The sequence below is a fragment of the Peromyscus eremicus genome, chromosome 1 (assembly GCF_949786415.1).
Source record: "Peromyscus eremicus chromosome 1, PerEre_H2_v1, whole genome shotgun sequence".
In the NCBI taxonomy this organism is placed as follows: Eukaryota; Metazoa; Chordata; class Mammalia; order Rodentia; family Cricetidae; genus Peromyscus; species Peromyscus eremicus.
In genome coordinates, this window is record NC_081416.1 from 22,022,656 (window position 1) to 22,047,131 (window position 24,476).

General features: G+C 44.7%; 1 protein-coding gene across 1 annotated transcript in view; it reads left to right on the top strand.

Moving 5' to 3' along the window:
* Sorbs1 (sorbin and SH3 domain containing 1) overlaps positions 1 to 24,476 on the top strand; it is a 229,348-nt gene that overhangs the window by 45,296 nt on the left and 159,576 nt on the right. The window contains exon 2 of the mRNA XM_059258360.1: positions 19,287 to 19,373. The gene's annotated coding sequence lies outside the window, so the exon portion shown is untranslated. The remainder of the gene's footprint in view (positions 1 to 19,286; positions 19,374 to 24,476) is intronic.

Here is a 24,476-nt window from a genome sequence, read left to right on the forward strand (position 1 = left end):
TGACTTCGAAAGAAGCTTGTGGGAAAAAAGAACCAGGCACTGTGGAGTGGTCAGAAAAGGAGTCAAACCCTGAATTTCAGCACCACACCCTCTCCTCCCCAAACACTAAAGGCCAGCCCCTCTTTGCCTTTGCCTTCTGGATCTTTTGATGATTTCCCCACATGGGGTGATGCTGGGCTGGTGCCCCAGAAGCAGTACAATGTGGCTGACACTAGTTAATCCTCTTCTTCTCTGGTTTCTCTTCTAGAAAAATGTTCCTTCCATTTGCAGAGATCCCCCAGGTCTGCTGGTGTCTCCAGGCAGGGGTTAGGCCTTTTTGTCTTTTAAGGGTTTCCCACTCAGCTCCAAGATGGGGCTGCCTTGGCTATTAAAGTTAAATCTCAACAATAAACAACAAAACCAAGCAGAGCCAAGCTGGCAGGGGTAGACCTAAGAAAATGGATGCATGGAGTACAGTGTATTCCAATTTTAAACCCTAGGCCATCCAACTGTTCTGCAAAATAAAAATGCCCTTAGCTCCATAGTGTGTCAGGGTAGAATGGTAGGTCACAGGTCCCCACAGGAGAGGAGAATAAGACAGGGAATCAGGGTGCAGTTGAGGGGAGGCTAGTGATGTAGGGAGACTTTTGCAGGGAGAGACAAAAAATGCACTAGATAGAGGCTTCTTAACAGAGACAGAAAGTAGTACAGCTGGAGATTAAGCCAACTCTCCGGAAAGATCCCACCTCATTGCTGCAATTTATAGATGGGAATTCTTTAAAAAAAAAAAAATCACACCATCACTTTGAAAAAAGGATTTTCTGGTTGTTGCTTGTTAGCTTTTATTTTGTGACGGGCCGTGTACAACTCTACATGCCTATCCTTGTAGAGTGAATGCTTGGTATTGACTGATGGTATAAGAAGCAAAGGCTCAGTTTATTTAATGTGCTGCCAAATAAATATCCCCTTTCATCACACACACACACACACACACACACACACACACACACACACAAATGTCTTACTGTTTTGGGACAAAGAGCTTAAGAGTATTGTGTGTTTCCACACATGGATGTACATGTAAAAGTGGAAACCCCTCTGCGTTATGTGGTAGTGTCCCCCATCTTTCTCTCATGGAGGGAGATTACTTTCTAATTTTTCCAAACAATACAAAAATATTACTTTAGTCAGGAGGATAGTTAAAATATAATGCTCTTGATGAAAAAATAGAGTAAAACAGTGCTTAAATATCATTTACCTAATGTGTTACTTTTCAATGGCTGGAGTTAGAAAGCATCTGCCTTTGTGGTGTCTTAGCTCATCCCCTTTTCTTCTCTCTTTTCTAAAGTTTTTCCTGGAGCTGGAGGGATGATGGTTCAGTGGGTAAGAACACTTGCTGTACAAGGACCCAAGTTCAGATGCTGGCACCCACAAAAAGTGCTGGATATGGCTATGTGCATGAGCCTGTAACTCATCATGTAGTAACCCTAGCATATGGTGGGTAAAGACAAGAGGAGTGCTGGGGTGACTGGTCAGCAGCCTAACCCCAAGTTCAACAACAAAAAAAACCCTGTTTAAGGAAATAAGAGAGTGTAGAGCAGAGACCTTCCGCTGGCCTCTACAAGGTCACACACTCACCCTGCTCTCCACAGTTTTTCTCAGAGTTATACATGCACATAGTTTTAGGAATGAAATCCTTTTACAGTGCCATGGTGCCTTGCCTCCTCCCCTCTAACACCTTGATTCCCTAAGTATATCTATTTTGTACTTTTATTTCTGCATTTAAAAATAACTTTGATGCCTTTCTACTCTGGGGACATTTTGTTGACTCCCACTGTGGAGCCTGAGGGGTTTGGCGTCTTTCCTTCTCTTCCTCCCTGTACACCACCCCCTTTTGTTTTTGGAGGAAGAAAAACTCTGTCTTGCTTTTGTGAAAGTCATGAGTGTCACGTCTGTTCTGAGGGGACAAGGGTTCCTTATGTGGAACATGCACAGCCTTTGGCCTCTTGGGATTTTGTTAGTCAAAATTTTAGAGTCTGCTCCAAAATTCTAAGTTGCAGGTTTGAATCGGACCATGTGTCGTTACCAGTATGTCAACCGGAGAGAGGCAAGAGCTGGTCAGAATTAGGATGGAAGTCAGGGGACCTTGGGGGAGTTGTTTTTTAGACCAGATTATTATGAACACATCCCAGTTTATCACTGTTGTAGATAGAGGCAGAAGAAATACACCACCCCAGTGAAGTGCTTGCTGGACTCCAGTTAGCCTAGGGAGGCGAGAAGGTGCCTTCCCTGAGCTCTCAACTACAGGATACTCTCAAAATGCTAGCCTCTGTTTGTATTTGGCTGGCAGTGTCCAGGATTTGTAAGCTGTAGGAAGGTGCCAGGTTTGGGGGACCCAGCTAGAATCCGCATGGGGTCCTAATACGGCTGCCACCTTTGCCACAAGGCTGCCCACAGTCCAGGCTTCAGGGTAGAGCGTGCGAGCTGTTTCTGAGCATCCACAGTTTCACTTTGTTTCCAGGGCCACCCCCAGCCATCTCTGAATTCTTTGTCCATTTCCAGAGGCCATTCCTCCAGGCTTATCCTGTTTCCTCCAGGCTCCTGAGTGGCTCCTATTGCCTGTCCTTCGCTTGTCTATTTATGGCCCTTCTGGGTTCTGGAGAAGACTTCACTGGGGCTTATGTCAGTGATCTTACCATCTTTTTCATTCTTGAGGCATGAGAGAAGCTAACAGGGGCAATGCCCTGTGGTTTCCACTGTAAAATACTTGAAGACTAGGAATCTTAGAGTTGTAAGGACACTGGGAAGCTGTGCAGTCGGGATAGCTCTGCTTTCAACACCTCTGGCTGCTTAGGAGCTCAGTCTTGGAAGATGGCCCTGCTTGGGGAGTTTTTTTCCTGCTAAACGGATATCCTCCTCTGGGACTTTCATCCACCTAGGAAGGATAAAAACATCCTCCTAGTTAAGAAACTGTTCTTCGTGTTCTGGCAGAAGTGATATAAGGTGAACGGCAGGCATGCTGGAGATGTCATGGGCGTTACAATGTACCAAGAAACGTCAGAGGACTCGTGTGACCTAGATAAGTCAGTCAAACCTTCGGTCTTGTGTACCTCACTAGTCTGATTTGAACTTACAGGATCTCATGTCCCATTAGTCCAGAGCATTGCATTAGCCTATTTTAAGGAAACTGTCTCCCAGAGCTTCATTTCATTGTTGAAAAGTACCACATTCTGCCTTTATTCTACAAAAGTATCAAGTAGTGATATATAATAGTCTGGGCCGCCAACTGTTTGGCTTAGGTTCTCTTTCATTTCTTTGTATCTCTCTTTATTTTCACAGATCTCCCTGTGTGTGACCATCTATGTAGGTGTTTAATTTTAAATCTTTTTAGAAGAAAAATTTGAAAAGGGGACTAGAGAGAGGGCTCAGTTAGCGCTCATGGCTCTTGCAGAGGACCTTAGATCAGTCCCCAGCACCCACATCTGCGGCTCACAACCGCTTGTAACTCCAGCTCCAGGGAATCTGCCACCTCTGGCTTCCGAGGGCACCTGCACTCACATACACATATTCACACACATAATTGAAAATAAACCTTTAAAAGTAAAGTATTAAATACAGATCATACAATGATAGCCTTAAAATGACAGTCTGAAATTGATGGGTAATGATATGTGCATTTTAGTAATTGAAATCTTCTAGGAGGAAGAGGCCATGTTTGATGTAAGGAAGTTTTTGGCTTTGGGATGAAGGGAAAAGGTAATGGTTCAGAAAAGGCTTGTAGGATGATAGGGGCTCACTTTGACCCTGGAGTAACCCGATCTTTCTCTCTAAGTGCCAGTGGTCTACTCCCTTATTAACTATGAGGCTGGCATTGGGGACCAAATTTTGTAAATAGTAGGAATAGGTATCCTTGTATGTGTCTGAGTAGTGTTAAAGGTAAGCTGAGCCTGTGTGGTGGCATAGCCCTGTATTAGCACTTAGGAAGTTGAGGCAGAAGTATCTTGAATTCTGAGTTTGGGGTTAGCCTTAGCTGAATTCTAGAGCCTATCCATAAACAAATAAAAACATAAAGCCTGATAGATAGCTGTTTCATGCTCTCCTGCTTGCCCTAGGATTTAGCTTAGTACTTGGAACCCCTGGAAAACTCTCTAAAGGCACAGTTCATTGAAATGGTGAGCAAATTGTTTTTCCCTGTGGCATAAACTGTGTCAGAAATGGTTTTATGAGATAGCCCCAAATGGAATTGCCCAAAGTTCCTGTTTTCTAAGCAACCAGTGTGTTGCAGAAAGGTTTAGTTTTATTTTTCTTCCTCACTGTGATTTTGATTTACGGGAGTCTGATAGGACGGTATCAGTGACATTAGGAATAATTAAGGTAGCTTTTGAAATTCTGTCTTGGAACGGACCAGGAACTGACCCAGCTTTGTGCCAATGTACACAGGAGAGGTTTTAGATTTTAAAAAATATTTTCAAAAATGCTCCTTTGAAATGGTAGACACTTTGATACTGAAAGAGCATTGTTTTAGTGGGTGGGGTTCTTTTCTTGATGCTCAGAGTTAAACTTCTTAAATAAGGAGTGCCCGTCATGTATAAACCCGAGGGCTTCCAAGGGTCTGAGAGGCAATACCTGACCCACGTGTGCATGCATTCATGCTGGGGAGTGAGTAGACACTTGCATTGTCTCCGTGCACCAGCCGGTCTTAGACTGTTCCCAACTTTTACTGCTTTTATCGACTCTTCAGAAATGCTTGCCATCTTAGGAAACACAGTGTGACGTTGTCTTTCAATAAAAATGAATTGCCTTAAGGCCGGGGCTGGAGGGGCAGGGGCAGCAATCAGTTAACATGTTAGTGTGGATGGGTGGATCTGTGCATTTATCCTGAGGCTTCCATTGTTTTTCTGGCTTTCTGTGATGAACACACATTGCTTTTATATTGGAAGAAAATTGTTTTGTTTTGAGAAATCAGGAGTGCTTTGGAGTCCATTTTCAGTCTCTCAAAGGGGCAGCAAGGTGGAGAATATGGGAGGGATGACAGATGGAAAGAGGGACATGGGGAGCCAGGGCTGCCATGGGAACTGTGTCCCCAGCTTTCTGTCATCAGAGATGTCCTTTTGTTGTTACTTCACGCCTATTTACTCCAAAATACCCTTTGCTTTGAACAGAATTTATTAGTAATACATCTCCCTTTGCTGGTCGAAGGTAGATATTACTGCATGTTAGAGTTACCTCACTCGATTTAGTGGAGTTGATGTTGTTTTAGCTGGGGGCAGATATATGATATTTGAGTTGGGCTTTCTGTTAGACACTCATGTGTCCTCTATCCTCATTGCTACCTCGGAGGAACTTTCTAGGTCAAGGACCCAAGTTGAAGGCTCTGCAGTGAAAGCAGTTTTGAAACCTGGGTCTCTATATTCCTTTATGCTGCTGCTTCTTCCATAAACCTGCCTTTATTATTTTATTTTATTTTATTTTTAATGCAATAATGTCTAACGACCAAAAACCCAGTAACAGTCTTTTGGTCATGCTAACCTTTGTCTACCTCGTTCTTCATCGTCCTTATAGTCAGCCTCACTGTACTGTTAGCTGGCATTCATCAAGTGAGCCCTTTCCATGTGTCAGATACTGTGTTCGGTGTCAGTACAGATGATCTCATGTGATCCTTACAACTTCTCTGGGAGGCAGGGACAGTTCATTTCTTCACCTCAGTTTTATTGATAGGAAAGTTGAGGCTCCAACATGGAATGATCTGTTCAAGGTCTCGAGGTTTGAAAGCAGCAGAGCTGAGATTTAAATTGCTTCCCACCTCTTACCGCTTCTGCACTTTTAATCCTTTCCCCCTGTAGTCAGAACAGGACCTCAGCTGTGGATCACCTAAACATCCCAGTGCATCGTTTCACCTTCCTGTCTGTCTTCCGGTACTCTGCTGAGTTGTCACAGGTCCCCAGCAGATAAGGTGACTGGACACCAGTGTGCCAGGAGCTCTTCTCTCGCACTCTGCCAGACTAGGTGGGAACTGTGTGTACGGGAACTGAAGTTGTGTTTGGATTCCTCCTTTGTCGTGTTCTTCTATGGGACTGGGACCTGAAGTGGTGCAGGGAGGCATTTCCCACCCACAGCAATGAGCCTGCTCTGTTTCGGTGCAGTTCATCAGAATGCTTCCTCTTTTGTCCTGCAGACTCAGGGAGTGCAGAGAGTCTTAATTCCTGTCTCCTGGATAGGTATGGAGATGTGGGGAAGTACTTCCTTCCTGAAGGATGGTCCTAGATCCATGCCAGGGACAGGATACTGAATAGCAGCAGGTCATACTTTTTATTGCATCATGCACTTTCAGTATCAGATGAAAACTTTGGTCTCTTTTCCTAAAAATAACAGCCTTTCTGTGATGTACATTATCCTAAGCACTGTTGTGTGTATTATCCCTTTCAGTCTCCTTCATAATTCCACGAATTGTAGGTCTTAACTGTTTTCCCACTTCTCTGGATAAGGAAACTGAGTCAGTGAGATGGTAGAAGATTTTCCCATGGACAAGTGTCTTTGCATATGGTTCAGTCTCAGTTTTAGCACTGTGGTTCCAGAGTCACTGCCTGCATGACTGAAAGATAGAAATCTATCTCGGCCCCCAGGGCTGGTGACCAACCTGCGTGTCAGGGCAGTGGCGGGAAGAAAGGTGGCTTTTGGTTTCTCTTATCAGATTCCTTTCCTGTCCTCTTAGGACAGTTAGGTGAGTTTGTATGTGAGGTTCTAAGTGTCCCTGTCCCCCAGGGATCCTACACAATGACCTAATTGGCACTCCACATTTCATGGGGAGTCTGGCACTGTGGACTAAGGCTGAGCCAGCCTGTTCTTTCATAAGTCAAGGAGGATGGGCTCTGGCCTTGTAAGTGAGTGGAAGTCACTGCCCTTTAATCTGCCCTCGGTGTGGCCCATAAGCAAAACTATAGTGTGCCTGTAGTTCCATTAAAGATTAAGGGCCCAGGAATTGACGTGTTCACTGACTGTGCTTGGCCTTTGGTTTGAAGCCACAGTGGATATTTTCTTAGAGCTATAATCATTGTCAGTAATAACAGGTTTTGTCATATTTCATATTCCTTTTCCTGTCTTCTCTTCTCCCTACCTGTCCGTAATTCCTACAGCAAGTGTTCTCAACGTTATAGTATTACGAAATATCATGCTGCAGAAGAACTCAAATACCCGTATCAGCCCTCCCATTTTGGAGAAATAGAAACAGGCCCAGGGATGCAGGCGCTTGCCCAAGGCTCCACAGCCAATCCATAGCAGGACCAGAGCACAGATTGTCACTTTTCTCCAGCGCCATGGCTTTATCTCTTTCCTTAACTCCCTTCACCAGCAGATGCAGCAGGGAATCACTTTTACCTTATATGGCTCTCATCCCCTCTGCTTCTTCCTTGACAGCAGAGGCTGAGTCAGTACACAGTTGCTCCTTCCTCCTCTAACTGCCTGCTGCACCGTCTCAGTGCATTTAACGGCGGGACTTTTGTAAGTAGACCCATCTCCAAAGTTCTGATTGGTGTGCGGCTCACGGATCTTCGTGCTGTGATCATTGCCAACTTCTCAAACACGAGGGTAGATCTCTGCTGTAGACTGAGACCCAGAATGACCTCTCTCCATATACCGCTTTCTCCCATTTAGTAGGGTGGTGGAAACAGCCAAGCAGGAAGCTGTTGGAAGCCAAAGTACCATGGTTGATTAGTGACTGCTCTCAGGGTCTCTCTCCAGCAGAGATCTCTTCTGGATACAAAGAGCGTCTTTCTTGAACTTGGACCCGAGCTGGTCCGAGTAGTGATGTTTAACATGCCTAGGCTGTAGCTCACTTTTCCTCGTGCCGTACCTCTGTGAATGTTCATGGACTTCTCTCTGCTGAGGAGAATTCCATTGCCTATTACTCAGCTTTCCTAGTTACTCTGCCTTCTAAGGACAACTTTCTCTTGGTTAGCTGTTTCTGGGCTTCTTCATATAGAGTCAGAGCGATGAGTAGAGGCTGAAATTGGAGGACCCGGGGGTGGAGAGGGTGAATTGCAAGTGAATATGGGTTAAGGAATGGCTGTACTTGTTTCTGAAAAGGCTCAGTACTTGTGTGAGAGAGGAACAAACAGAAGCCGAAGGAAGGAGGAGGGAGAGAAGGGTCTGGAGGAGAGGCTGGGTGGGGGTGGGTGAAGAGCAGAGGAGAGTTCTTGGAGGAGTACAGGCCAACAGAAGGTAGAGATGCATGAAGGACTCTAACGATATCTTCCTGTGCATCAAGAGTTTAGACTCTGCTACACAGAAGCCTGGTTGTCTCTGGGTTTCTCCACCATGCCCACTCTGGAAGGCAGAGGCTGACAGTGGAGTAGTGGGTTTTGGAAATGCTCTGCATGAGGTCCTGGTGCTGACATGCTGGAGTCAGCTTGTGTTACTGCCACCTTGAAGAGCCGCAGGCCACTCTCCTGAATCTAAAGCACAGTAACAAGGCTGAGGGTAGAGTGTCTGCCTAGTGTTCATGACGAGATGGGCTCCATCCCAAGTATGTCATAAACTGGGTTTGGTGGTATACACCACTTACTCTAGTCATCAGGTAGCTGGAGAGAGGAAGATCAGAAATCCAGGGCTATCCTTGGCTACATAAGGAGTTGGATGCCAGCCTAAGGTACACAAGACTGGCTCAAAAACAAAACAGAAACAAAGCACAGAAATGTCATTTTCATATTTAGTCGTTTATTTACTTTATACCCTATCTTCAAAGCAGTTTGATGCTTAGTTGAAGGAGTATCCTGATTCATTCAGAGTGTTTGCTTACAATCAATAGAAAAGAAACTTGCTTTAAGGAAGAAAAATTTGAGTTTCTAGGCCACATTTTAGTCACAAAAATATTCTTCGGGAAGGATACTTTAATTCTTGTTTCTCAAAAGAGATTGTTCTTTTGTACTGGTTTGAGGTGGGGGTGTTTTTAGGGAAAGAGAAGGAGCAGGGACATTTGGTTTAGATTAAAAAAAGAGTGCTTTCTTCTAGCAGCCAGCCTCCTGGGGTCCAATCGATCTGTGCATGTTGCTTGTCCAACATTCATGTTTCATGATGATTCTTCTCTGAGAGGCTAAAGGCCTAGAGTCTGCATGCTGCTGGGATTTGCAGGTCTGTGGGTGGAGCCCTTTGCATTGGCTCCAGGGACAGCAGGAACAGCACTTTTGCAGAAGAATGGCCTTCATGGAGCTCTGTCAAGGCTTGGTGCCACTGGGTCACAGGCAAGGGCAGAAAGAACATGTACCCTGAGCCTTCTGGTATGTTGCTGGTGGAGATCCACACAACACAGTATTATCAGCCTGCTTGCCAAGCCATTAGGTGCCATGACATTGTCTGTAGTATATATATTACATATATATGAAGAATATATGCATGTATTTTTGCAGTGCTGGTGATTGGACCCAGGGATTTGCACACAAGAGGTAAACACTCTGCTACTTTGCAATACACTCAGCCTTGTGTCCATACTGTTTGATCACAGTGAGGACTTGTGTGAAGACAGGAAGTACCAGCTCCTTTCTTACATTTGAAACAATATCCAGAACAGATAGTTATTTCCTGCCTAGGTTTAAAAGATCCTGACAAACAGTCTTCTGCTACAGAAAGGCTTGTGAACAGTTCCTTCCCTCTGCACAGGCCATACTTCCCTTGTTCAGACCGGCCTGCCTGATTGTTGGCCAGAGAAACCCAAGGCACTCCTAGTAGCACTGGTCCCAATTCCTTAGCAGTGAGTGACTCCTAGATCAAAGTATCAAGATGCTCGGATCTGCTTGTGTGTGGTGCAGACACAAGACACCTGTGTACCTTGTTGATGGAGAACCACTGGATGATCGGCTGCTGCTGTGCAGAACTGGGTGATGGCTAAGAGAGCACATTTTGTCTCCTTAAGAAAGCAGGAAAGAAAGAAGGATGGATGTGTGAGAAGGTACACAGTTAGTGCTTTCAGTTACCTTCTCTGACTTGCTTTACCTCAAACCCAAGCCCAGGGTACAGGATGTTATATCACACCCACTTAAGGAGAAAGTTAACTACCTGAGAGGTGGATACCTTGCTTAGAATCACATAGTTGGGGCTGAGAGATGATGGTTTCATACCTTTAATCCCAGCACTAGGCAGAGGCAGGTGTATCTCTGTGAGTTTGAGGCTAGCATGGTTTACAGAGCTAGTTCCAGGCCAGCCTGGTCTACAGAGCTAGTCTCAGGACAGCCAAGGCTACATAAAGAAACTCTGTCCCAAAAAACAAATAAACAAACAAATAAAAATAATCACGTAGTTGGTGGATGTTGGCTGATGTTCTCTTCTTTTCTATTATGGCTATGATCTCAACACTAGAATGAGTTTCTCCCAAGCCTGACAGTGCAAATGAAATATGATGCAACGTAAGTAATATATGAGTTTGTGGTAGTTATATTTACAAAGTAGAAAAATTCATTTTGGCGTGGTTTCATTAACCATGTATCTAAAAAAATTACTTCAATGAGTAAGCGATATGAAAATATCAGTGAATCCTGGGTGGTGGTGGCGCACACCTTTAATCCTAGCACTTGGGAGGCAGAGGCAGGTAGATCTCTTGAGTTTGAGGCCAGCCTGGTCTACAGAATGAATTCCAGGACAGCCAGAGCTACACAGAGAAACCTTGTCTTGAAAAACAAAAAAACAAAAACAAAAACAAAATAAATAAAACAAAAAAAATCAGTGAGATATATTTCATATTCTTTTTAATGTTGAGCCTTCATTGTCCAGTGTATTTATTAGCTAGGCCTGCCTCAACTCATACCAGCCATGTTTTACCTCTGCAGCCATGTGGACTAGCAGTTTCTCTAAACGACAGTATGGCTCTAGCATCTCTTGATTAGAGAGATGTGTCTTATCTGCCTACACAGGTGGCAGTGGGTCACAGTTTTCCAGATGACTGATTTGCAAACACCTCACCCAGGCAGTCTGCGTGTCTGTCACCTGAAGGGGATACTGAAATTTCTCCATCAGGCTGGAGCCCCAAGTGCTCTCCTATGCAGCCTAATTGGGCCTGGCTGTACCTTTGACATTCACTGGGCAGTTTACTTGGCTTCTCTGTGACTGTGCCCTACCCTCTTTCCAAGGATTCTTGAATTCCACACACTGTCTTTGCGTGGAATGGTGGTGTGGAATGGTGGTGTGGTAGGAAGGGAATGTGCACCCCAAGGATCCTTTCCCTCCCCTGCTAAACACAGCTGCAGTTTCTTATTTACCTAGTTGTGATCACATATTAATGGCAGAGGAGCCTGCCAGGAAAGGCAAGGCCAAGAAACCGGTGTATTTAGGGAGAACGGATACTATGTACTTAAGCTGTGTTCTTTGGTGCTTTGTTTAAAAATGTGTCCATAATCTAAGAAAGTTGGTCCTACAGAGTCACAGCCCAAGGGTTTGAGATCTCAAACACCTCAGACGCCAGGCAGGTAACTTGGGAGGAAGACTAAGATAAAAAATGGGTAGAATATTCTTTGTTTTCACAAAAATGTTGTGGTTGCCTTCTTTTGCGGGTGAGGATGGACATAAGACACTCTTGGTCTTTCTTTTTCCTGTTGATAGAGAAATAGTTCTCTTTAAGAGAAAACCAGCGCATGCATCCATGATAAACAGCTATCAACACGGGGCCTTGGTGTTGGACAGATGACTGTAAATGCTTGGACTACCTAGAAATGGCTACTACCCAGCTCCATACATCTGTGCCCCTTGAGGCTCAGCATTACCACATCTTGCTATGTTTAAGGAGAAGCCACCCTGTGAAATTATAAAATCGTTGGCTTAATAATTAAAAAAAAAATTATAGACTGATAGGAAGTGGCAAAGTGCCACTTCTTCAAGTGGTAACATTTTGGATAGCTATAGTGCAGTGTCCAGTACAGGAAGCTGACATTGCTACAATGTATACACATTGTTATATAGATTTTGTTATAGACGCCTTTTCACAGGGGTTTATTTGTGCCCATTTGTGTGTGTGTGTGTTTTACCCCCTTGCAGTTTTATTATGTGCACCATTTGTGTAATAACAGCCACAATTAAAGTAGTAGCATATGCCTGTAATCCCAGCACATGGATGTTAGAAGTGTGGTGGTGGTGGTGGTGGGATGAAGATTTCAAATGTAGCATGGACTGCATAGTGAGTGCCAAATTACCTTGATGGGACTATGTTAGAGTCTACTCGGAAAGTGTACACGCACGCACGTGCGCATGCGCACGCGCACACATACACGCACGCGTTTGACTTTTAAGTTGTTTGTCCAAATAAACTGAAAACCCACTTGAGGTCCACAGAACATGCCCTAGGCCTGATGAGTCTCTAATTTTCAACCTTTATTCTAGTCTAGCTGTTTTTTTCTTTTTTAGTCAGATAAAAATTCATGCTCCATAAAATTCACTATATAACCGTTTCCAAGTAGGCAGTTTAGCATATTCTAGCATATTTGTCAGGTTGTGCAATCATTGCCACATTTTTTTTTCCAGCACTCCCTAAAGAAGCCCCTTGCCCATCAGCATTCACCTCCATTCCCCTCTCCCCCATCCTCTGGCATCCAGTAATCTACTTTGTGTCTCTATGCCCTTGCCTACTCTGAACAGTTTCTGTAAATGGAATCATGTAATGTATGCATTTTTTTGTTTCTGGCTGGATGTTTTCATCTTACCAAGGAAGGGATCTGAGACCGGAGAGGGAAAATGATGTTTCTATGACTGTATGGAGGAGGCAAGGCTGCCAGTGCTCACCCCTTTGTGCCACAGCCCTCTGCCTCTCCTCATTCTGTGTTCAGTGTGATGATTGTGCTGTGACTTCTTTTAGGGAGACTTGAACAAGTATGCTTAGCAATAGGGCACTTTTGTTAATTGTGTTGAGGTTCTTTTGTTGTTGTTGTTTTGTTTTGTTTTTTTGAGACAGGGTTTCTCTTTGTTGTTTTGGTGCCTGTCCTGGAACTCACTCTGTAGCCCAGGCTGGCCTCGAACTCACAAGAGATCCTCCTGGCTCTGCCTCCCGAGTGCTGGGATTAAATGCATGTGCCATCACTGCCCGGCTGTGTTGAAGTTTTTCAAGGAGTCACTATGGATATGGGAGTTGTAAAGCAGGAAACAGTGTGTGGTTTGGGTCACCTACTGTGTGCCAGTCTCAGAGCAACAAGGATCTGTTAACTTGGGTGCTGACCATGAAGGGACACCCGATTAGGAAAACAGACATATGAAAGATGAATTTTGGATGTTGACATAAGTAGTATGATAGTGGGGAAGGACACTGGGCCCAGTCCATGTGGAGGAAGCTAGAGGGTTGGAAGGAAGCTAACGGGCAATGTGCTGGCAGAAGGAGGCTTGGAATTCAAGAATGGGGTCCACAGTACCACTCTATACGTTCATTGGTGGTGATAGAGGGTATTGTGGGTTATGAAGGTGTGGTTCCAGGCATGAGTTTGAGCCAGGTCAGCTACTGCAGTGGACATCTGAAGTTCTCAAATGGTGTATGACTGAATGGAGGCAGAGTAGGAAAAGACTAATTTGATAATTGAGTCTCCGTGGGAACTCCAGTCTGAACAGTTAGGGTATACAGAAGAGGTATACACTGAAGCCAGTATCTAAGTAGGGACAGAATTGAAGAATCACAGCTAGAGGCATTGGGAGACTCATGCCAGAGACCGTGATGAGTCATGCCATGGAGCATCTTCAGAGAGCCCTCAGCCCTCTTCCGCCCACTTGCTTGCTCGTCTGCCTCATATTGAGCGCACATAATGTGCCAGGGACTGTTGTAGTGCTGAGGCTATAGAAATGAACATGTCAGATAGGATCTCTGCTCCTTTGAAGGGGATAAATATAATAGTGGATAAATATGATATGGTCGGGCCTACTAGGAAAGGAGCCTTTGCTGGTGAGAGTAAGGTTCCGGAGTTAGAACTGGCCTTGGTCAAGAGTCAATGTTTCTTCTGAGCTCTCAATCTGAGAATGCCCCATCCTTGGCAAGAGTTTTTTGTTATTTGTTTTATTTTTAATGCAGTAGAAATAGTAAATGCAAATAGCATAACTATGTGTTGAGGGGGCAGCCTCTGACCGTTTATAGTGTGTGCTTGGCTTTGCTGAGATGTTCTCAAGGGCCCCAAGTCAGACAGAATAGGTATCTGTGGAAGCCTGGACCTACACACACTCTTAGGATGGGGAGCGGGGGAGACGGGGTGGGGGGGGGCAGGAACCATCAGCTTGGGGGAAACAAATGCATATTCAAGTAGAAGATACAGCACAGAGTCACTCTGAATCATTTAAAGTAGGCGTGCTTTTATAATTTTTTTTTAAAAGGGAAGCTAAAATTATTTTTTGCTAGTTTCCAGCTAATTCTGTTGTACTTTGAGTGTTGTGTCATTCAGAGAACTTGGAAGCATTCATTCTTCCTCCTACCATATTTGTGGAGTAGGTGGGAGAGCTTAAAAAAAGCTCCCGAAGACCCATTTCCTCTGCCTGTGGTTGCAGGAAGAGGAAGAGGATGGGCTGGCACTGGGATCAGAGCGGAGAGAGCCACACTAGTGTGGAGCCTGTGAAAGCTTCAGTGGAGTTCAGTCCCTTAGGGTGTTGGCACTGGCGATTGCCCCTTTGATCCTTTCAAGGTTCAAAGGGGGTTAATTTTGCAAGTTGTAAAGTGATCTTTTTTTGTTTTATTTTATTTTATTTATTTTGGTTTCTGAGACAGGATTTCTCTGTGTAACAGACCTGGCTGTCCTGGAACTTGCTTTGTAGCCCAGGCTGGCCTTCAACTCGCAGAGATCTGCCTGCCTCTTCCTCCCAAGTGCTGGGGTCAAAGGTGTGCGCCACCACTGCCTGGTATACAGTGATCTTAACTAGAATAACCAATGTAGTGTGATATGAAAACCAACCAGGAGGGTGAAGTACTCAGATTTGTGTCCTTCCCAAGTTGGTTGGCCTCAAGCTGGTTGCACATTTTCTCTCTTGGACTCTGGATTTGTTGCTGCTAGAAGAGAGAAGTCTGCCATGAGCCTGGGAAGCAACTTGGGACCATGTATTAAGAAGAAAGAGAGAACAGCCAAGTCTGGCTGGGTGGCATGAAGTTTGGGGTATATTTTGACAGAAACCCGAGTTTTGAGGTACTGTATTGGGATATGTAACCTGCAGTCAAACTTGAAACTTGAAAACAGCAAACAGCACCAATAAGAAGGCAAAGCAGAGTGATACAGATCCTTGCCATCTAGGGACTGGGGAAAATGCTTTGGAAAAATAGAAGTAATCTGTGCTGTGAAGGAGATGTGCATAGGCTTCTGAGGACACTGGGCATGAGAGCTCCTGTAGGCCGGAATGGGTTGGCTGGTGGGCTGACGTTTGTTAGGAATGAGGATATCAGAAATGGCTTGACGGCAGCTGGTACTGTGGTCTTGGGATAGAGTAGAGGAGAAGAGGATACAGATGAGGGAAGTGAGGCCCTAACGTGTCTGACAGGGCCTGGAACCAAAAACTGCTGTGTCTTTTGAAGCACTGGACTAGAGAAGTGTCTTGTATTAGGCCAGGGTATGTTAGAATTGCAGGAAAATGAACGAATAATTTAAAATTGAGGACTGCCAGAAGCGGGAAAGCCCTTCTGCTTTCCCTAAACTCCCCGCCACCCCATACCGTTCTAAACTTGATTTCTTACCCAAGTGGAGGCTACTTAGGTTGAAGTGGGGTTCTGGGAGTGTCTCCTTGTTTTGTTGGAGAATAGTGAGGCTTGTTGCTTGACCTCTTGTTCAAGAAGGTTGACCTTTGCTAGCTGTGGATTTCTTGGGATTCTGGGAGTGTCTCCTTGTTTTGTTGGAGGTTAGGGAGGCTCGTGGCTTGGCCTCTTGTTCCAGAAGGTTGACCTTTGCCAGCTGTGGATTTCTCCGATGCTGGCTTTCTGAAGGTCACCTGCTAGCACCTGGTGACGTCAGGGAGAGATCTCTTCAGGTGGGTCCATTCAGGAAGCAGCTTGCTCCAATCTGTCATCTTTGTGGCACATGCATTTACTTTGCCGTTTTTGGCTAGGGATGGCTCAGGCCATTACATGACCACAAAGTGGAAATCTGCAATGAGAAGTGCTCCGTTGGCTTGGCAGATGTCCACCACATTGCACTCATCTGCACTGCTTGCCCTTTGATGGGCAGGAGGGACCTGGTCAGAATGCTTATGTCCTGAATGTGTTCCTCGAAGGCCATTTGATGGCTGGAGAGGTGCAGATCCTTTGTCTTGCTGGAAGGGGCAGCTGCATGGTATGCAGAGATGCAGGTCTGCTGCTGAGACTAGGCAGCCCGAGTTTCATCTGGAAACACGCAGACTGGGCGAATGCCGCTAAGGAGAGGGAGGCCTGCCTCACTTACCCGGTGGCCATTCTTGGTGCTGGCATTCTGCCACCTACTTAATGGGGTTAAGCAGTGGGTATCATGATGGCATAGACATTAGGTGGACATACTGAGAATGAGTAAATCTCCAAGCAGAACTCTCGGTGCTTTCCTGGAGGATGCTGAATTAATGACCTTGAAAAGACTGTTCTGGAGCTTCTGCGCTCCTGGTAAAGTACACCCATCCCCAGGTTCATGCCAGAATCGCCTGTGGGAGGGTTTTGTACTGCCAAACCAAAAATAAGATTATTTTTATTATAGTCTTTTTAGTTCTCCAGGTGATTTTCATTTTCAGCCAGATACAAGAACCTGCCAAACCTTTGTGGTTCTAGTGAAGTTCTGTCCACCATTTAGGGGGACAGTGCCTTGTGTCCTCATACTGCTCCTAACTGCACCTGTTCCCACCCCAACCTAAGCCTTCACCTCACATTTGGCCTTCATTCTTAACTCTTTACACCCCTCCCCATGCCTGCTCCCACCCCGTGTGTGTGTGTGTGTGTGTGTGTGTGTGTGTGTATCTCTGTGTGCTTACATGTGGAAGCCGGCCAGAGGTCAGCATTAGCTGTCCTCTTCAGTCACTCTCCCCCTTACTTTTTGATTCAGAATCTCCCACTGAACCTGGAGCTCACCAATTCGGATAGTCTCCCTGGCAAGTGAATTCCAGGGAATCTTTCTGTCTCCTCCTCCTCCACCCCACTTCCTCTAGTGCTGGGATCATAGAAGCTGGCTGCCAGGCTGGGCTTTTTACAAATGGGTTCTGGGGATCCGAACTCCGGTCATCAGAGCTGTGCAGCAGTTGTTTTGCTAACTAAGTCCATCTCCCCAGTGCCAAGGCTGGTGTTGGAACTGCTCTTGGTGCCTCAGCCCAGGCGGGTACTCATCGCTTTCTGACAAATGGGAAAGCTCCACATGGAGATTTGGATGGACAGGTATTCTGAGATTTTTTTTTTTTCTCTTGTGAACATTTCTGCTTAAGGCCAGTAGTTTCTGGATATTTGGAGCCTTGGGGTGGGGATAGGTTTCTCAATCTTATAACTGATGTGAAGAAAAACTCATATTTATTCTCCTTCTTAGAAACCTCCCCCAAAGCCCAAGGTTTCTGCCATGGTGTTTCTGAGGCCTTCCAGACTCTGAGAAATACTAGTTGTCCCTTGACATGAATGGGCATTGCCAGGGACCAGGGCTGAGTTGGTGGTATTCTTGATGTGGACATTTGGTGAGATGTACAGATGAGAACGCACATGCAGTGCTGTGTGTCAAGTCCTTACAGATATTGAGTTACATTATGTAAGGCAAGGGTTAGGTTTTTTATTGTTTTTCTGTGTGTGTGTGTGTGTGTGTGTGTGTGTGAGTGTGTGTGTGGGTGTGTGTGGGTGTGTGTGGTGGTGGTGGTGGTGGTGGTGTTTAAGATCTACAAGGTAATAAGAGACCCGGACAAAGCTGAAGTAGATGGCTGTTCAAATGTCCCTCTTTTGCCTACATTGTCCCCTGGGGTGGGATCCGCACCTTCCCTTTTCTGCCCCTCTCCCACCCAGGCTTTGGGTTTTGCTCAGTCCTCTGTTAGTGCTAGGAAGAAGTCTCTGCTTCTGCGCTAGGTGCTTCTCTTCAGTGCCCCTGTATCACCTGAGCATGCCCGTTTAGAGTGTCCAGACCGCCGTTTTCTCAGAACAACTTAAGGGCTGTGCTGACTTTGTATCTCTTAGTACCTCATGCTGTGTGGTATGTAATATAGCTCAGTGAGCAAATCAATAAATTCTTTAAGAGAATGATATAAATAACTCCCACCATCTTAAGCTGAACACTGCTAATGTGTTACAGTGCTGGTGTCTTTGTACATAAGCGTGTATATAGTTTTCTCCTTTTTTGTTTTGTTTTGTGAAACTGCTGGAGCTAGAACCCAAGGCCCCACACAAGCCAGGCAAGTGCTCTACATCCCCAGCCCTTGGGTTTTCTCTTTAAACTTTTATGTTTATAAGTGTTTGCCTGCATGTATGTATGTGTACCACATGCATGCAGTGCACCTTGAGCCCAGATGAGAGCCTCAGAACCCTTGGAACTTGAGTTACAGATGGTTTTAAATGATCATGTGGGTGCTGGGAATTGATCCAGGTTCTCTTCAAACGCAGAGGCAAACGAGGGTGGTCGGGAATGAAAGCAGAGAAAATACAGAATGCTAGCGTTGGTATTCAGAGCAAGCAAGCCTGCTTGTGAAGGGTGACTGCTGTTTGCTACCAAATCGTTCGTCACTGTCTGACCGGAATGTCAGGAGTGTTTACAGATCTTCTGATCTGTTTGGCTTTTAAAGAGAAGCTGAAAGTGTGAGGTTCGTCATAGTCGTCCTCGTCGTCGTCATCATCTTAATTTGGGGTGTGTGTGTGTGTGTGTGTGTGTGTGTGTGTGTGTGTGTGTCTGCGTGTACACATGTGGAAGTCAGAGAACAACTTTTGAGTGAGTTCTCTCCTTCCACTGTGAGTTCTGGGGATCGGACTTAGTTTCTCAGGATAGTGTGACAAGAACTTTTGTCTGCTGAGCCGCCTTGTAGGCCTAAGAGGTCTGAGCTTTCATGTGACATTTCTGAGTTTTAACTTCAGGGAGTTCCAGGACATACGAAGCAGAGGTAGTGTTGTGCCTCTGCAGGTTAAACGACCCTTTGCTTTCAGTTTGTGACCCCGTTGCAGGTGATCTCTGGAGCATTCTTGTGTCCGAGATCCTGTCACTGTTGTGGGAGCCATTTCCGTGTGTGAACTGAAGATTATTGGTCTATATGGGAAATGGGGCTGAGCCAGAGATTTAGGCTGGATGAGAAGCATGGGGGCTTTGGGTCTGAGTGGGGTGCCTGTTGAGATGAGTTGGGTTGAGATGAGCCTCCTGGGGTAAGGCCAGTGTGTTTGTGGTTTGCTCATGGTGTTTTTTGTGTCATTTCAGGAATTGGCATCCAGTGGAAGAATCTGCAAGCCTCTCTCTGTCCAGAGCTCCAGGACCAATGTGTCTTCCCACTACCATAAACCACTGGTGAATAAGTGTTTTTGTTTTTTTCTCCTGTTGCAGTGAAGAGACATATTGACCGTGCACTGTGATTTGCACATAATGATGTTTATCTCTTGTTAGTTACTTTTTGATTGCTGTGATAAAACACATGACCAGAGCAACTTCTAGAAGGGAGGGATTATTGGGGCTTATAATTCAAGAAGAAAAAGAGTACAGCATGGCAGAGGATTGAGGCAGCAGGTGGCAGACATGGTAGCAGGAACAGCTGAAAACTCCCATCTCCAACCATAAGTAGCAGGAAAGGGAGAGAGTGAACTGGGAATGGCATGTGGCTTTGAAACTTCAAAGTCTGCCCACAATGACATGCGTCCTGTAGCAAGGTCATACTTCTTAAACCTGTTCACACAATGCCACCAGCTGGGGACCAAGTAGTCAAACCCTGGGGCCTATGCGGGATATTCTCATTTAAACCGCCACAGCTGAGTTTAGGCATATCTAGGTCCTGCCGCTTTTACAGGAATCTGGAATAATTGTGTGGTTTCTGGCGTTCCAAACAGCAAAGTATGTCCTGTCTTGTTCACACTGCAGAGTTTCTTGCTTTGAAGACTGAAGGAGATAATGTTTGTGAACACACTTGAAAGAGATTGAGGTGTTGGACAGATATAGTGTAATACTGTGGTGTTCTGAGATACATTGAGACTCTTCTCTCACACACACTTTATTACTTTAAGTAGCTTTTTCAAGCATCCCAGATGTTGAAAGAAATAGCTGCTGTACCCAGATCACTGCAGCCCAGGGCTGGATGGGGCCTTCCTGCCTTTGCCTTGTGATGCTTATATCTACCTTCACTTGCTAAACCTGAGAGACAGGGCTCTAAAGCTGTCGTGTCCGAGTGAACTAGCACATTAAGGTGAGATAACTAGACATTGCCCTCACATGTGGACAGGTTGGTAATGCAGGGTTTAAATACTTGTTTTCTGATACCTCTAGGGTGGTTCTTTAAGATATTTGCATTTTCTTTTCTTTTTAAATTTGTTACTACCACTCTACCTCTGTTTTATTTTCATTATATATTTTCTTTCCTTTTTTGGTTTTTCAAGACAGGGGTTTTCTGTGTAATAGCGGCCCTGACTGTCCTGGAACTTGCTCTGTAGACCAGGCTGGCCTCGAACTCAGAGATCTGCCTGCCTCTGTCACCCGAGTGCTGGGATTAAAGGCTTGTGCCACCACGCCTGGCTATATTTTCTTTTTTTTTTATGTTTTTTTTCTTTCCCGTTTTAATTGAAAATATTTTTTCATACAATATATCCTGATTATAGTTTTCCCTCCTCCAACTTCTTCCAGGCTTCACCCCCCCCATTAGAAAACAGTAAGGCATTTAAAAAATCATAAGCTAAAACAACAACAACAACAAAATCAAGCTAGAATAGGAACAAACAAAAAAGAGCCAAAGAAAAAAGCACAAGAAAGACATACAGATGCAGAGACATATGCATTAGCACACACAGAAAGCCTGTGAAGACTCAAAGTCAGAAACTGTAATATACAATCAAAAGATCTGTAAGGCTTAAAAAAACAAAAAACAAACAAAAAAACCCCCCAAAAAACAAACAACCCCCCCAAAAAAAAATTAAAGAAAGAATTAGGGAGACAAAGAAAACTTCCAAAAATACCATTGAGTTCACTTTGTGTTGTCCATCTACCACTGGGCATGCTCTTGAGTGTGGTTTGTATACCCAGCAAGACCCAACTGGAGACAACTAATTTTTCTTTTGCATAGCTCTGGTTTTTTTTTGTTGTTGTTTTGTTTTTTTGTTTTTTGTTTTGTTTTCCCTAAGGTGAATGGATTGCATTTAACAATTACCTTCATGTTTATCTGTGGTCAAATTATTTCATGTTCTTCAAATGTTCTCTAGGAGAAACTTGTTCATCGCAGCAGGCAAATGTCCTGCCTCCATAGCAGCTGCAGGAAGTGGAAACGCACCCTTAGCAACCTTGTGCTCAGTGCTGAAATAGGAATGGTTGCACGGTGATAGCCAGTGCACATTGAAGGTGTCCTGTGAACTCCGGAGGACAAGGACTACAGGAGTCAGGGAAGCTGTGTGACCTATACGTTTGAATATGGCCACTTTGTAGAGAAAAATCTGACCTGTTTAATGTTGCTGTCTGGTCAGCGTCCATCAAATGGGTTGAGTCATTTTGTGACCCAGTCAGATAAATCCTAATGACACAGCCACTGGAGGAGATTGCTGGGGGCTACCGTTGGCAGTCTGTCAGGACAACCGGGCCTAGGGCTAGTGGCTGGTTTTTAGACTGCTCCCAGGGGATATGTTGGGTATTCTGGGTCCCATCTTAAATTTCGCCTGATAGAAAGAAGAGTTTATAGTGGAGTCTCCAGGGAATCCGATGGCTGTTCTGTCCAGCCAGCAGATGTGTGTTTATTCCTACTCCATGTCAGGACATTGTCCTGGGCACTGGTGATTCGCTGTTCACAAGGTGGACTGTGTGTCTTCTCCTCTTTGGAGCTCAGGCTTGAGCAAGGACGACAGATAAGAACATGAACTTCAAGAGGGCTGAGATCTCTGCTTGTCTCACTTGCTGCTGCATCCCCACTCCTTAGAATCCTGGAACCTGATGGGTGCTCACTTTGTACGCAGTTGTGAATGGAGCAAACAGATAAGCCAAGTAGAAAATGTAATTTCAGCTAATGTGCTATGAAAAAAATAAAGCCAGGTTAGAGAATTGGGGAGAGAAAAGGAGGGAAGGAGGGGAGGGGAGAAAGAGTGACTCATTTTCTATAGAGACCTGAATGGAGTGGGACTCTGGGGGGTGGGGTGCGATCTTCACAGAGGGAACAGCAAGGGAAAGGCAAAGCCTTTGCAAGTGTAGGCTGCACTTGGCATGGTGGAGGAGCAGGAAGGTGGCCAGTTCGGCTGAACTTGGGCTGCAGGTGGTTTAGGGAGGGAGTGGTGTGAAATGGGACGATAGTGTAGGCGGGAACCAGATTGTATAGGCTGCGATAAAGAGTTGGAGTTTTACTGGAGAAGTTTGTAGTTGATGTGATCTTGTACTTTAAAATAGTTCTTTTGGATCCTGAATGGGTAATAGAAAAGAGGGCAAGAGGACTCTTAGGGTAACTTTTGGGAGACCTTGTCAGTTGCCAGGCGAGGGCAGAGATGTGGCTTGGACCACAGCAGTGATGTGACGTGGTCAGGTTCAGATTCTGCTTTGAAGAAGTTTGCAGTTCAGTGTTGGATATGAGCAAAGGGAAGAGTCAAAGCTAAGCTGGGACCTTCAGCTCGGTAAATGATGCCATCACTTATTGGGATGGGGAGCAAAGAGGGACCCTAAAAATTTGGTTTCAAGGCTGGCGGTATAGCTCTGTGGATAGAGTACTTAGCTGACCTGTACCAAAACTCTGGTTTTGATTCCTCAGCACCACATACACTTAATCCTAGCACTCAGGAGGTGGAGGTAAAAGGACATAAGTTCAGGGTCATGCTGAGCTGCATAGTGGGTTTGAGGCCAGTCTGGACTCTGTGACCCTCAGAAAAAAAGTTTTGTTTGAGCCTTGTAAATGGATGTTTGTTCCACAGCAGAGCCTTATTAATTTTGAGATGCCCATTCAGCATTCTCATAGAGATATAAAGTTGTCTGAGGCTGGAAATAGTATCTGTGAGGTTCATCAAGTCTATAATGTTATTTAAAGCTAAGACTGGATGAGGCCATTTAGGGAGAGAAAGAAGATGTTAGGATTTTGACAGAGAAAAGAATGACTAAGGGTGTATTTTCTGCATAAAAATCCAAGAAGTAAATCAAAGGCTGGTGAGATGGCTCTGGAGATCAATTCTCAGGACCCATATGATGGAAGGAGAGAACCAACTCCTCTCGAGTTGTCCTCTGTCTACTTATACTGTGACATGTGCACACATATGTGCATGTGCACATGTACGCTAAATAAATGTAATGAAATTTTTTAAAGAAGTAAACAAAGGATACATGCAAGAGAATATGGTATGATTCTACCTTTCATAACTAGGAACTGTGCAAATGGGATGAAGATATGAAAGTCATAACAAAGCCTCACCTTGTATAAAAAGTTAAAACACTGTGATTTCTGTAAATCAAGAGAAGTCATTCTAGATTTGCACAATTTAAAATCTGGTCTGCTGAGAGAATTTATAAGCTGCATTTGTGCACTTGGCACATGACTGCCTTTGGCTGGCAAGCAGAAAGACCAGCATCCCTTGCCAATAAACTGTAAACTGCATTGTTCTTTATATGGACTGGAGCTTTGACAAGCTGTATTTGTGACTGACTTTAATTCACTGCTCATACACTTCAGATTTCTTTCATCCCATAATTATGGTTTCCAAGAGTGATAAACTGAAAGCCCACTGAGTGCAAAACATGTCTGAAAATCAGTTAGTTGTCACAGAAAGATGTGATAAAATTCTATGAAGGGGAGCTGGAGAGGCTCAGCAGTTAAGAAAACATACAGTTCTCGCAGAGGGTCAGAATTCGGTTCCCAGAACTCACATTAGGAGGTTCAAAGCTGCTTGTAAGTCCAATGCCAGGGTATTTGATAGCTCTGACCTCTTAGTGCACCCACACACATGTACATATCCACACACAGACACACGCCTGTGTAGGCAGATTTTTCTGTCCTACCTGCCAGCTCCCAAATAACTACACGGAGACTTCTTATTAATTATGAAAGCTTGGCTGATAGCTTAGGCTTGTTACTAGCTCTTAAATTAACCCTTTTTTTTTTTAATCAATCTCCTTTTTATCTCATGGCTTTATTACCTTTACTCTGTACTGCCCATGCTGCTTCCTCTGAGTCCTGGCAGCTCCTCGAGACTCCACTTTTTTTCTTCCCAGCGTTCTCTCTGCCCTGAAAATCTTGCCTAGCTATTGGCCATTTAGCTTTTTCTTAAACCAGTCACAGTGAAATATCTTCACACAGTATGAAGGAATATTCCACAACACACCTGTACACATGATTAAAAATAAACCATTTAAAAAATTCAGTGAAGAAGAGTAAAAGGCAGCGTGCTTCATAGGATCACAGTAACATTTAGGCATCCTCAAAATACCAAACAAATGTTGTAACATAAAAAGCAG